This window comes from Anabrus simplex, chromosome 6, assembly GCF_040414725.1.
Source record: "Anabrus simplex isolate iqAnaSimp1 chromosome 6, ASM4041472v1, whole genome shotgun sequence".
Classification (NCBI taxonomy): Eukaryota; Metazoa; Arthropoda; class Insecta; order Orthoptera; family Tettigoniidae; genus Anabrus; species Anabrus simplex.
This window is the reverse complement of record NC_090270.1, coordinates 97,550,317-97,565,446: the sequence shown is the minus strand read 5'-3', so window position 1 is coordinate 97,565,446 and position 15,130 is coordinate 97,550,317.

The following is a 15,130-nucleotide window of genomic DNA, read 5'->3' as shown; positions in this document are numbered from 1 at the left end:
ACACGTGTTCGATTGGTGAGAGATCCGGAGAATACGCTGGCCACGGAAGCATCTGTACACCTCGTACAGCCTGTTGGGAGATGCGAGCAGTGTGTGGGCGGGCATTATCCTGCTGAAACAGAGCATTGGGCAGCCCCTGAAGGTACGCGAGTGCCACCGGCCGCAGCACATGTTGCACGTAGCGGTGGGCATTTAACGTGCCTTGAATACGCACTAGAGGTGACGTGGAATCATACGCAATAGCGCCCCAAACCATGATGCCGCGTTGTCTAGCGGTAGGGCGCTCCACAGTTACTGCCGGATTTGACCTTTCTCCACGCCGACGCCACACTCGTCTGCGGTGACTATCACTGACAGAACAGAAGCGTGACTCATCGGAGAACACGACGTTCCGCCATTCCCTCATCCAAGTCGCTCTAGCCCGGCACCATGCCAGGCGTGCACGTCTATGCTGTGGAGTCAATGGTAGTCTTCTGAGCGGACGCCGGGAGTGCAGGCCTCCTTCAACCAATCGACGGGAAATTGTTCTGGTCGATATTGGAACAGCCAGGGTGTCTTGCACATGCTGAAGAATGGCGGTTGACGTGGCGTGCGGGGCTGCCACCGCTTGTCGGCGGATGCGCCGATCCTCGCGTGCTGACGTCACTCGGGCTGCGCCTGGACCCCTCGCACGTGCCACATATCCCTGCGCCAACCATCTTCGCCACAGGTGCTGCACCGTGGACACATCCCTATGGGTATCGGCTGCGATTTGACGAAGCGACCAACCTGCCCTTCTCAGCCCGATCACCATACCCCTCGTAAAGTCGTCTGTCTGCTGGAAATGCCTCCGTTGACGGCGGCCTGGCATTCTTAGCTATACACGTGTCCTGTGGCACACGACAACACGTTCTACAATGACTGTCGGCTGAGAAATCACGGTACGAAGTGGGCCATTCGCCAACGCCGTGTCCCATTGATCGTTCGCTACGTGCGCAGCACAGCGGCGCATTTCACATCATGAGCATACCTCAGTGACGTCAGTCTACCCTGCAATTGGCATAAAGTTCTGACCACTCCTTCTTGGTGTTGCATTTGCTCTGTCAGTCAGTGTAAATATCCACACAAATATGCTGCCCATGCACGCGGTGATTAAAGCAATTCGTTCATTGTGACGAAACAAGCGCTTCTAGGAGAAACTAGAGTTTGATCACATTGCCCTTTGCGCTTGTATGAACCAAAATGGTGGCTAAGCATACCCATCTTATAGAGCCTTAACTGAAACGAGGAGAGGGTGCCTTAGTGTGTAGTTCACTGTGAGACGTGCAAGCGTAAACATCGAACGCGCTGGTCTGTTGTGTGCTGTGAGGTAGAGTGTTTCGAGTGGTATTAGTACAAAGTGCAAGAAAATGGCAAGCTTCAATATTAGGAAAAATACAGTAAAATATATATTTCCTGATAAACAAACCTGGACCGGCAGAAATTCATGAGTGGATTGAAACAGTTTTAAAATTAAATGTTGATAAAGTGGAAGCAGTACGATTGGACTATTTGGAAACAGCAGTGTACATAAAATTAACCAGCAAACTTCTGATGGAACGCATTCTGATTTCAACAGCAGGAAAATCTCAGGTAAAGAAATTAAACGGTTCACTCGCGGAAGTAATTATAACTTGTGCTGATGTGGACACGAAACTAGTACGGATAATGAATCTTCCTATTGAAATGGCCAATGATAACGTGGCAAATTATTTCAGTAAATATGGGAAAGTTAGGGACAAACGTAATGAAAAATGGTCTTCTACATACACATTTAATGTATTTAGTGGAATTAGAGCTATGCGTATCGAATTACAAAGTGCTATCCCGACAATAGTGACAAATGACGGATATAGAGCTCAGGTACTTTATGAAGGACAACCAAAAACATGCTATTATTGTAGTGGTAGTGACCATCTCCGACAAGACTGCCCGGTAAGGCGAGGAACAACTTCGACAGGTGAAACAGGACCTAGGCTTATGAGTCACGTAGTGGCAGGGAACTCCACTGCCCCATCTCTCGCGAGCGACACAGTTGTAAACACAGGCAGGAGCGACAAGCTGGAATCACAACAGGTTATCAGTCTTGAGTCACAACAAGAACAGACCGGCCGGGGTCATAAACAAGTTAAAGTACACGAAGTTCAGGTTATCACAACGCAAGCAGAGATGCATCCCCCTCCGAATAACCTTGTAACACATGGCCAAGGCAACTCAGTCGATGTGAACGGACCAGAAATAGATCCACAACCTGCTCATGTCGGAACTGTAGGACTGGAACAATCTACGGATCACATTCAAGTTGAAGAACACTCACCCCACCATAACACAAATGTCACTGAACTTACGACAGGAAGTGAACTTATTAATTCTGACCTTACAAATACAGACTTTGACGTAACCAGTTCCTTGGCAGACAAGTTAAATAGTTCTAGTTACCCCAACACTAGAAGTCCTCCGAAGAAAGATATGGAACTAGATACTGATGATAGTAACACCACCGAAAATTTGACAGGTCATAGTGAGGCTCCTAAACAGCTGTGGTCAGATGACCTTGAACCCTCGCCTCATACACTGCTTAACGACATTAGCGAAACTCCCTCAAGTCAGATTGTTCCGCCAGAGAAAAACGTTAAAAAGCTAAAAACTACCCAGTCCACCAAAGATGGTGTCCATAAGTCAGTACAACCTTACATCAGCCCAAAGGATCCTCGAAGACAAGGAGGGAGGATGGGTGAGAGACAGTAGTTTGCCAATGTCTGTCAGATCCCAGGGAGTAAAGAATACAGGGAGATGCCTTGGAGCTCTGAGAGTGAAGCTCAATGGCAGTGGTCTACATAGGGGCGTGGTCGTAAATAGGTGCCAGAACGCATGCTATTTTTTGATAGTCAAATTGAGCTGAGTACGGTGAACGCAAATTGTAATTGCGGGAATTTTCAGGTGCAAACACTGTACGACACACTAAAACGTAAAAAAGGTACTAATATTTAGTTGATGTTGTTGTAGCTCTTACAATGTCGTGTTGTGCATACAGTTGCCGAATCGGAAATCCAAAAATAACATTTCAGGGTAAGATTCTAAGCATGGCTTGTAATATGTGCATGTATGTTGGGTATTCAGCCCGATGGCTGGTTTGATCATCTGCAGCTCCGCCTAAAGCTGCCATAAATAGCCTAGGCGTCACTGAAGGTGCGTGATAGGGTAATGAGGAGTGAGGTAGTTTCCCGCTGCTTTCCTCACTGAGGCAGCCGTTGCTATTACATATCAGTCTGCCAAGCCCACTGAAATGCATGCACCAACCGACCCTATGAGCGATGTAGTACGGTATATTATATTACCTTCATTGTTCTTGTGCTAGTATTTCGGAGTCTCAGAAGCACCGTCCACTTTTCGTAAGAATTTTTAGGTTAGACTTGTTGTTTATCGGCAATTTTTCCTGAGGTTTCCTGTTCATGAAGAAAGGAGAACAGAGTGGATTAAGACCATTAGAAGGGAAAATTGGATACCTTCTCCTTACACCAGAATATGTTCAGCACATTTCAAACCGGAATTGTTTGATCGGTCCATGAATATATTTGTTTTGAAGGAGAATACAGTATTCCTACCTACTATTTTCGAAATATTCCCTTCTTACGTACAGAATTAGAGCACTCGAGGCCTAGGGAGTTTTTCATTTTCACGCCGTTTGTGGCCCTTGTCTTCCTTTGCCCGATACCTTCATTTTCGAAGGGCCAGATCCCTTCCACTTTTCCTCCTACTTAGTGTTAATAGAGGAGGGTTTCCCAGTTGCACTTCCTCTTAAAACAATAATCACTACCACCGCCTCTAAAATACATATTCCCTATGGGTGAGGATAGAATAAGACCCACGGTATCCCCTGCCTGTCGTAAAAGTCCCGTGGAGTTGGGAGTAGTAGAACAACACCCAATGTATCCCCTGCTTTTCGTAAGAGGCGACTGAAAGGGGCCCCTGGGGCTCTCAATTTGGTAGCATGGGTTGGCAACCACGGGGCCCTTAGCTGAGTCCTGGCATTACTTCCACTTACTCGTGCCAGGCTAATTTTAATCTCATGTCCGACCTCAGATGGTCAGCTCTTGTTCTCTTGCGACCCCGAGGCTAAAAGAGGATACGAGTGCTAGGGAGTCTTTCGTTTTCTCGCCCTTCATGGCCCTTGTCTTTCTTCGGCCGATATCTTCATTTCTCTATGATTAGTGTTAAGAGAGAATGGTTGCCTTGTTGTACACGGTCTTAAAGCAATAATCACCACCACGTGTCGTGAAAGGCGATTAAGGGGGCCTAAGGGGCTCTTACCTTCGGAGTGTGGATTGGCGTCCAAGTGGCCTAAGGGGCTCTTAACTTCGGAGTGTGGGTTGGCGTCCAACGGGCCCTTAGCTGAGTCCTGCATTGTTTCCACTTGTGTCAGAGGATGGTTTAATTGATGTTTGTACTTCCTATTAAAACAATAATCACCACCAACACTCCAAAATATGTAGTAAGAATAAGCAATGTTGCTATGCCAGGTTTGATTATTTATTGCGCATTCCCGTAAAGCATTCACATTGCGGTATGCCCTTAATGATAGCCTACTCCTTATCTTTACTGATATCTGGTGAATATTTGCATCTCCTGTTTTAAAGATACTCGGTTTATTAGTACCGATAGTCAACTAGCGGAGAGTAGATTTAAGGCTGCGGGTCATGTGAAACGCTTCCTTAGAGCTCAGTGAAAAAAAGCATTAATTTGCCAGAAAATTTTGGTACAGGTAATCGCCTTGTTATTTTGAAAACGATTGTTCTTAATTGAGCGATTCGAAGTTTCCCTACTCCAGAGAAAATGTCTTAGTTTGTAGATATCCACAACGTAAGAATAGGCATGTTTTGGTAACTGTACCGGGCGGTACACTTCCACGCCGCCAATTCAAATGTTGCGCCAATTGAAACTCCTCTACATGAGAAAACCTGAACTTTAAAAAACTGTATTAACTCAACAGTTTCTCCGAAGATAGCTCTGTGTGAATTTTGATGTGTTTTGGTTCGTAATTGATCAAGACGTTTGGACGTTCTCTAACAGATGTCTCTACAAAAAACTATGGCAATACACTCTGGTGTAATGGAATGAACTTCCCTGAAGAAATTTAGTATTCATAAGTTTTGTTTTTACTATATTTTGTTCTGTTATCTTTGGGTTGGCAACATTAATTCTTTCTATCCGCCTGTTTTGAATTAGCCAATCCCAAATTTCGTTAATTTATTTCCAACCAATCATGTATGTCTTCTTCGACATAGATATGTTGCTCTAAGCTATCCAATAAAAGCGAAAGGGTGTGTCTACTCATTCCTGAAAGGTCTCGAATTTTCCACGAGGGTATAAAAACTGCTGATTTTCTTGTCTCGGTGCCACTAATATAACATCTAATTCAGCGTGTGAATATGTAGCAGGGGACGGGACGCGCATCTTTCTCCAAGCAGCAGTTCTTCAACAAGGTAATGGCCGGTTAACATCTTTATTTCTTGCTAGCGCAACAGTTTAACTCTCGGGGAGGGTTCGAATCCTTTAATATGTAACCCATCTCTTTAAAATGTAATTTCCTTTTCTGTCTATGTAAAATCTACAAATATCTTTTACTGTAAAGCGGGGATAGAATAGTAAATACATAGGTGGATCAAAAAGTTAGTTGCACTAACGCGCAGCAGCAGCGCGCTGTGTGTCGCAAACGTGGGCACAGCGGAGAAAGGGACAGACACTGCCCACACGTCTGTTAGGCAGGTCGCTGTGGTGTCTCGTCTAGTATTGTGTGAATAGCGGCCAAATGCAATGGCGCGTCAACTGGACGTTCACTCCAAATATGAGGTGCGTGTGACAATCCGATTCCTATGGGCCAAAAGGAAGAATTGCACGGACATTCATCGTGAAATTAGTGCTATGTATGGGGAGCGGGCCATTTCCCGGCAAGGTATCGTAAAGTGGTGTCAGCAATTCGAAGCCGGACGCACGGATATCACGGACAACCATCGCGAAGGCAGGCCCGCAACGTCCAGGACCCGTGCAATGGTCAACAGTATGAATGTGATCATTAGACAGAACCGGCGCATTAAACTTAGAGAAATCGCGACGCAGCTGAACACGTCGCATGGCAGTGTGTTCGCCATTGTTCACGATGACCTTGGATATCGTAAGCTGCGTCAAAAATGAGCCCCACGTCTTCTCACCGATGAACACAAGGGACAACGTTTCCAATCCTCCCTGGCTTTTTTGCAAAGCTATGCCGCAGACGGCAACGGGTTTCTGCGGCGAATCGTCACAGGCGACAAAACGTGGGTCCACCACTTCACCCCGAAACGAAGCGAACATCAATGGAATGGGTGCACCCCTCATCACCACAACGAAAGAAGGCCAAGGTTCAACCTTCAGCTGGTAAGGTTATGGCGACAGTGTTCTTTGACATGGAGGGTTTGCTGCACGTGGAATTCATGCCGAAAGGAACGACGATCAACGCGGCGTCGTATTGTCAAACATTGCACCGGTTGCGTAAAGCGATTAAAGAGAAGTGAAGAAGGAAATTGAGCGCCGGTGTGATTTTATTGCACGATAACGCAATACCCCACAAGGCCCGCCAAACGAGAGAACAGCTGCAGCGTTTCAAGTGGGAGGTCTGGAAATATCCACCCTACAGTCCCGACCTAGAGCCATGTGACTTTCATCTGTTCGGTAAGCTCAAAACGAAGCTCGGTGGTCGAAGTTTCCAGACCGATGAGGAAGTGAAGGCCGCTGTCTCCGAGTGGTTGCAGAACGCTGGAGGAAATTTCTATGCATCGGCATCGACAAGTTGGTTGTACGTTCGCAGAAATGTTTGGAGTCTCTTGGAAACTATGTGGAAAAGTCATGTTACAGTCTATGTCGTTATAGTCGTGTTGCTATAGGTGGTGTAATAAATGGCCATAACTGGGAAGCGCAACTTATTTTCTGATCTGCCCTCGTATCAACGAGACCAGACAAGGAACAGCTATATATACACTGACTGACAGACAGAGCAAATGCAACACCAAGAAGGAGTGGTCAGAACTTTATGCCAATTGCAGGGTAGACTGACGTCACTGAGGTATGCTCATGATGTGAAATGCGCCGCTGTGCTGCGCACGTAGCGAACGATCAATGGGACACGGCGTTGGCGAATGGCCCACTTCGTACCGTGATTTCTCAGCCGACAGTCATTGTAGAACGTGTTGTCGTGTGCCACAGGACACGTGTATAGCTAAGAATGCCAGGCCGCCGTCAACGGAGGCATTTCCAGCAGACAGACGACTTTACGAGGGGTATGGTGATCGGGCTGAGAAGGGCAGGTTGGTCGCTTCGTCAAATCGCAGCCGATACCCATAGGGATGTGTCCACGGTGCAGCGCCTGTGGCGAAGATGGTTGGCGCAGGGACATGTGGCACGTGCGAGGGGTCCAGGCGCAGCCCGAGTGAGGTCAGCACGCGAGGATCGGCGCATCCGCCGCCAAGCGGTGGCAGCCCCGCACGCCACGTCAACCGCCATTCTTCAGCATGTGCAAGACACCCTGGCTGTTCCAATATCGACCAGAACAATTTCCCGTCGATTGGTTGAAGGAGGCCTGCACTCCCGGCGTCCGCTCAGAAAACTACCATTGACTCCACAGCATAGACGTGCACGCCTGGCATGGTGCTGGGCTAGAGCGACTTGGATGAGGGAATGGCGGAACGTCGTGTTCTCCGATGAGTCACGCTTCTGTTCTATCAGTGATAGTCCCCGCAGACGAGTGTGGCGTCTGCGTGGGGAAAGGTCAAATCCGGCAGTAACTGTGGAGCGCCCTACCGCTAGACAACGCGGCATCATGGTTTGGGGCGCTATTGCGTATGATTCCACGTCACCTCTAGTGCGTATTCAAGGCACGTTAAATGCCCACCGCTACGTGCAACATGTGCTGCGGCCGGTGGCACTCCCGTACCTTCAGGGGCTGCCCAATGCTCTGTTTCAGCAGGATAATGCCCGCCCACACACTGCTCGCATCTCCCAACAGGCTCTACGAGGTGTACAGATGCTTCCGTGGCCAGCGTACTCTCCGGATCTCTCACCAATCGAACACGTGTGGGATCTCATTGGACGCCGTTTGCAAACTCTGCCCCAGCCTCGTACGGACGACCAACTGTGGCAAATGGTTGACAGAGAATGGAGAACCATCCCTCAGGACACCATCCGCACTCTTATTGACTCTGTACCTCGACGTGTTTTTGCGTGCATCGCCGCTCGCGGTGGTCCTACATCCTACTGAGTCGATGCCGTGCGCATTGTGTAACCTGCATATCGGTTTGAAATAAACATCAATTATTCGTCCGTGCCGTCTCAGTTTTTTCCCCAACTTTCATCCCTTTCGAACCACTCCTCCTTGGTGTTGCATTGTTACTGTCAGTCAGTGTATATAAAAGATAAATTCCCCATACAGCTCCCGTATTTCTTCCCAGTTCCCGTGGTATCAGTTTCAACATAAAAGGAATTCTAATTGTAAATATTTATGCACCTTCTGGTTCTCAGGTGAGAGCCGAACGAAATGACTTCTATACCAGTGATATCATACATCTAATTAAAAATCATAGAGATAGCATGGTTATTGGCGGAGATTTTAATGCAGTTATCAATGCCAGAGGTCAAGCGGGAGTTTTCAGAACTGTATAGCCTTATCAACTCTAGTGAAGGGCTCAAACTGATAGACACCTGGGAATTACAGTCATCATCCGACCCAGGCTATACATATTTTTGCGCTACAAGAGCATCGAGATTCGACCGAATATATGTCAGTCAAAGTCTGCAAGAGCATGTTGGGAATGCTGATGTGTGCCCCGTCGAGTTTTCGGACCATACAGCATATATATGTAAAATAAAGCAATCCGAGCTGGGAGTAGCTCGGGGAAGGGGTGTATGGAAACTCAATACGAATATTCTCAACAGTGAAGAACTGAAGGAACAGTTTTCTGTGCAGTGGCAACTAAGAAGAAAACATACTTCACGTTATACAATGAGAGTTGAGTGGTGTTTATCTTATGCAAAGCCCAATGTAATCATATTCATGAAACGATTTAGTGCTCAGTATACTCGACAGATCAATCACAAATCCGAATTATTTTACAAGTGTTTACGTCAGCTGTATAGGGAAGAACCCAGGAACCCATCAACATATCTCCGTTTCAAAGAAACAAGAGCACTTCTCCTCAGATTATACAGAGAAATGAATCAAGGACTTAAAGTACGAGCACGAGATCATCGAAATAATACTGATGAAATGTCATAATTGTACCATCTCATTTGTAAGAGTAAAGGAGGCAAACAAAATTATATTTCGAAACTGGCATCGTCAAGTGGGGAGTCTTCCGGGGATGTAAATATCATTAAGAACATTATTGAGCATTTATTTACACAGTTGTATGAACAAACGAATGATGTTCTTCTTGACAGCAACAGCGCCTTTTTTGATTCTGTTCGAGGAAGACTGACACATGTGCAACAAGACTATCTTCTTGAAGAATTGCGGGAGGAAGACATTTATGAAGGCGTACAGCGCAGTCTGCCTAACAAATCCCCTGGATTAGATGGCCTTGGACGAGAATTCTACTTGAAATTTTGGCCAGTTATCAAGGAAGACCTTACGATAGCCTTAAATGATGTGTTATATTCAAGACAAAATATAAGTCGCCTAAAAGAGGGATTGATTGTACTGGTACCAAAAAAGCCTAATCCTAAAAGTATAGATGATTACAGACCAATTACTTTGCTGAATTTCGATTACAAGTTACTCGCCCGATGTCTTAAACAGCGAATGACCTTCCTTATGTCCGATGCTTTAGGGGCACATCAATCGTGTGGAGCTCCCGGTAGGAGCATTATACAATCCCAGTATGCGCAATAAGAGACATTATCAGTGATTGTAGGGTAAGAAGGCAGAGTAAACAACTAATATTTTTATATTTCTATCACGCGTTTGACAGAGTGAATAATAACTATTTAATTGCTGTTCTACGTGCAATGAGACTAGACAACCGCTTTATTAATATCCTACAACATGTTCTTCAGGGACTGTTAACTCTCCCAATATTGCGAACTGGTGCGAATCAAGGAGGCAGTGGTACGAACATGCTGTTTTACAGCGCGCTCCGATGCCCTTTTGTTTGAGTACAGCTGTAAAATATGGCACGTGAAGTGAAACGGAATCGTAGTTCTAATTTTTCATCCTTCGAAAAAGAGTTGTTAATTGAATGAGTAAATATATATGTTATTGAATGCAAGCGCACAGATAGCTTGACGATAAAAGAAAAAGACGAGGTGTGGGAGGAAGTCCGCGAAGGTTTCAATGGGCTTAACAGATATTTTTAGCGGGTATCCACTGTCACCTAACAAAATCACTTCGTTTAATTGTCCCACTTCAAACTGTACTCCGATATGGGAGTTATTAAATATTGTATTGTCGTGTGCAGAACCAGACCACCTAGCAAGTATATCCCTGATTTGGAGGTTAGGCTCACTAATCACCTGAACATTAACCGAGAAATATCCCTTCCGATTACGATATATTTCGGCCCAATGGCCTCAGGTGATTGGATTACATGTGTGCAATCTATTTCACCTAGAACAAACACCAGGAAAACGGCTTATTTCATAGAAGTCGCGGATAATTTGCTGACGCTCTTCTACTCATGGATGCTATTGCTGCAGACACTCGACAAACAACTCTACTAACAGTTCTCTTCGTAGGATATTCCAACCTCACTCGAATTTCGTCAACAACCTTAACAACGATTATTTTCGATAACCTGTATCTATGAAGAAGTTCGTCAAATTTTCAAAGTCATTACGTCCCTGAACTTCGATCAGGATTGTTTTGTAAAAGATCTAAATAGAACAATTCCGCATCCAAAGCGAGATTCACAGCAGCCGTTTTGGAACAGGTTGCTAAATGCTAATGTTAGCCATTTAACATTGGAAATGACTGATGTTAACTTTAATACGCAGTTTAACATTTGTTCATGTTAACAGTTGTTGATGAAACGCAAAATTTCTTAAATCGTATATTAAAATGATTTAACACCTTGTTAAGTACTAACATGTGTTGATGAAACCGGGCCTAACTCTGTCAAGATTTACTGGTGGATTAGGACTCAAGAATATCCAGAATCATGTGACAGCCTTTTTCCTCAATCGACACATAAAATTCCTTATTGGTGAAGGTCATCCGTATTCTCAAAATTTTCTCCAACAGTGGTGCAGTTTACAGCAGGTGCCTAACCCTCCCCCTTTCCATGATGTGGATAAATTCGCCCCTCATGCACGACATTTGAAATATGAAATGAGCCATCTACCACAAACTTTTATGAACAATAACGTGACCTCGAAAAGCATCTATATGTTTCTGCAGCGTAGCCAATATGTAGCTCCCAGGATTCAGCAGTCTATTCTGGCATGCAACTGGAATCGCATCTGGAGGAATATTATGCATCGGGTTCTTCCTCTTGAACCTTAAACTGTATAATATTCGTATGGCAGAAAGTTCACAATGTACCGTGTGTCGCAGAGGAGAAGACACTCTTCTCCACCGCCTACATTATTGTAACCGTGTAACGCAAATTGGCGATATGTGACGTACATCATCAAACGGGCTGCTCGATCCCGAAGTTTTGAAGTACCACCGGAATGGATTGTCCTCCCCACCTTTGGGACAACTTCAGCTCATTTTACATCTGTGCTAGCAGTGTACGTGCATACAGTGTTAAAAACTCATGGAACTAGGAACTCTCGACACCATAGTTTGTGTCCCGATATTCAAGATGTTATTGGCCAAGTTTTATCGTCACCAAAAGCTAAATATGTGTGGGAATATAGTCCGTTATTGTACTCAATAATGGAAGACTTCTAAACTGAAAACAACATGAATAATTAAGAAACATATTTGTTTTTAACGTCTTTTGTCATTCTCCGAAACTTATGCTACTGTTCCAGCTCGGTAATGCCAAAAAGAGTGTGTTGCTTTTTTAATTTATTTTATTTTTACTATTTGTATTTATTTTCATTATTTTCATCCTAAGGCTTACATAGTAATGCTTCCTAACAAATTTCAATAGTGCCAAGTTATCAAGGCGAAAAGAGAACTTTTAATCTTTCAATCTGTATATTTTACTAAGACATTGATTGCTAATTTTGTAATGTCATCTATGTAATTATTGGTGTTGTAGTCTACATGTGTACCAACAGTTCCAACTGTGCCGAAAGATTAGGCACAAGAACTACTAATTGTTTTTACCCAAGACCATGTCGTTAATGGTAATCAATTATTGTCATAGCAATGAGGGAATGTTCAAGAACTAACAAGAACTACCACGGTAGTGGAAGTGGAAAGGACCTTCTGTAGGCCAGGAGACATGAACTATGTAAACCTACCAACTGTAAAACTTATAAACATTTTTTTTATCAATTAAAAGTTGTATTCAAAAAAATAGTGCTACAAGAAGCTTACAAGCAGCAAGTGAAAGGTATGTGCGCCGAGAGTTGGTTGTCTAAAACTAAAACCTATGTCGAGAGTGTGGGAATGGGTTATATTTGGTTTGAGGTATGGAAAGGAAAATAAGTACTAGCCAGAGAGCTCTGATAGCAAGAATCAAGGATATACAAATGCAAAGACTGATAGAAAAATGCAAGAATAGAGCTTCGCTTGGTTTATTTTATAAGGTATTCCAAGTTTTCGAGATAAATATAAGATATGGGGATAGAAGGCTGAAAGGGTGATTAATATCGTGGCTCTTGGGATTATATAAAAACAAGGGATGGATTAGGAGGAAAGAATACTCGCAATGTATTTTGTGCGGGAACATGACAGATGACCCCACACTTAGTAGGTGATTGCAATGAAACAGAGAAGTTAAGGTGCTAAGCAGCAAGAGATGTGCAGACAAAATGATGAAGAATAATTTTTGCGTGGGTTTCGAAAGAGTGGAACAACGACGGGAACTTGAACAAGTTCTTAAGTGCAGTGAAAAAATTTATGTTCAAGAAAAGTGTCTCATATCCCAGTGGTTAGGGTTATGACAATGTGTTGATCAGCATGTTCTGAAGGTCCAAGCATTGATTATGTATGTGCTCAGGCGGTCCGGAATTTAAACAGCAAGGATGACAGTTTAAGGATATCAGAAATAAGGACAGTGCACTCAGCGGAATGTAATATTTTGATAGAGTCAGCCTGTAGCGGTACATCGTAATACAAGCTGACTCATTCAGATAAGATGTGGCTCAACACCAGGTGTGTGTTTGCAACTATTAATGAGGTTGCCTTATTTACCTTTACTTTTGTTACGAAACCCAAAGTGACAGGTTTCTTAATAATTTCTTTACTTTGGATCATTTGCTAAGTTACCGATTTCCGCAATTTAATAGTTTCATTTATTTTGTGCTGAGGACCAAGTTTGCGGTTCCCCTTTTCATGTTGTGATATTATTATATTCATAACCTGGTTTTAATTTGTTCATTTCATATAACTCAGAGTCTAAAATGGGAGGAGAAATCTGTACATATATAATTATAATTTTAGTCAGATTTCTTTTCCGTGCCCGAATGACATGCCACGTGCAAAAGAAAAGCATATTGGATTCACACATTACTTCTTGCCATGCATTACAGAACGATTCCGCCATGTTCGACACGAATACGTTACAACTGATCACTCCAGTTCTCTCTTTGATGTAACGAAAATATACTCGGAGCGTTGCAGAATTTATTTTGCTACCTATTCAAAGGCACACGGCAGCCCTTGATAAGATCATCTAAATCAACTACCGTAACCATCTCGAACCCATATGCATTCAAACCACGAGTGCTGTCCACACAAATACAATCTGAGCCAAATTTCTGCAGCAACTGCTGCGGTGCCTCCGAGAATATGGCAAGGAAGGAATCATTTCTCGACAAAAATGGGTATATAGGTAGGACTACGTTCTGAGGCTTGTAAATCAGAACACTATTAGATCCCAGCTGCTTTTCAGTTTCTACCCATGCATCCACACTTACCGCACCATTAGGATATCTAACCGCATCACTATTTAGGGAAAAAGCCCTTTCGAGATTGTTAAGGTCTTGTTTTGTGATTAAGTACTCCCGTTTGTGTTTATCTTTACTTATAGACGACCTTACTTGATCTAAAATATCACCGTGAGACACTTTCATTGCAATTTTTGTTGCTAAATCACTGCGTTCAGCAGGACCTAAAGAATGTTTTGCCAGTTCATTTTTTGTCCTACTGCAAAATTCTACTTTTACTTGCCCATTTTCTTAAAGATGCGTTCATTTTAGCAGGACAAGTTCCCCGTATTTTTAATTCTCTGTGTCTACTTTCTGACAAAACATTTGTCCTCTTCTTCCCCGATCGATGGCAATAAAATGTTATAACAAAAGAATCATCGCATGGATTCTTGCCCTGTCTGTGTAGCCTACCTATCACAAAGTATCCATTGTCCTCATGCTCAACTGTCTGCTTCCACGTATAAAATTCCGATTCCGATAGAAATTCGTGACTTCTGTCTCGATTGTAATACCATGGGCCTCACACACATGGTCCTTGTAAATATCAAGGTCATACAATCTTGATGGCAAATTGCACACTTAAACAGGCACGATGCAGTTTCTCTTGGATCATATTCACCTCCAGGATGAATATTATAAATGTGTCTCTTGAAACTGAACGCTCCAGGGAAAGATTTGTCACAAAATTGACAGCTAAACGGATTAACTGGCGGGTTCATTATAGGCGTAGTTTCTTGTAGATTATATTCCATTCCAGGATGAATTATAGAAATGTGTCGTTTCAAATTGCACATTCTGGGAAATGTTTTGTCACAAATTCGGCAGCTAACGAGAGGTGGCATTTCGTTCACAGAAATTTCCCTCAATACAAAAATAAAAATAGCCATGCAGACACAATGGAATGCTGTAAGAAATACTACTTACCAGCCCAGTGTCAATATATGGAACACAATAAACACACAGAGTGTGCAAAACACGAAATAAAAAATACTTTCACTGCATTTTCCTACGAAAGAGAGACAAGAAAGCTATGTTCAAA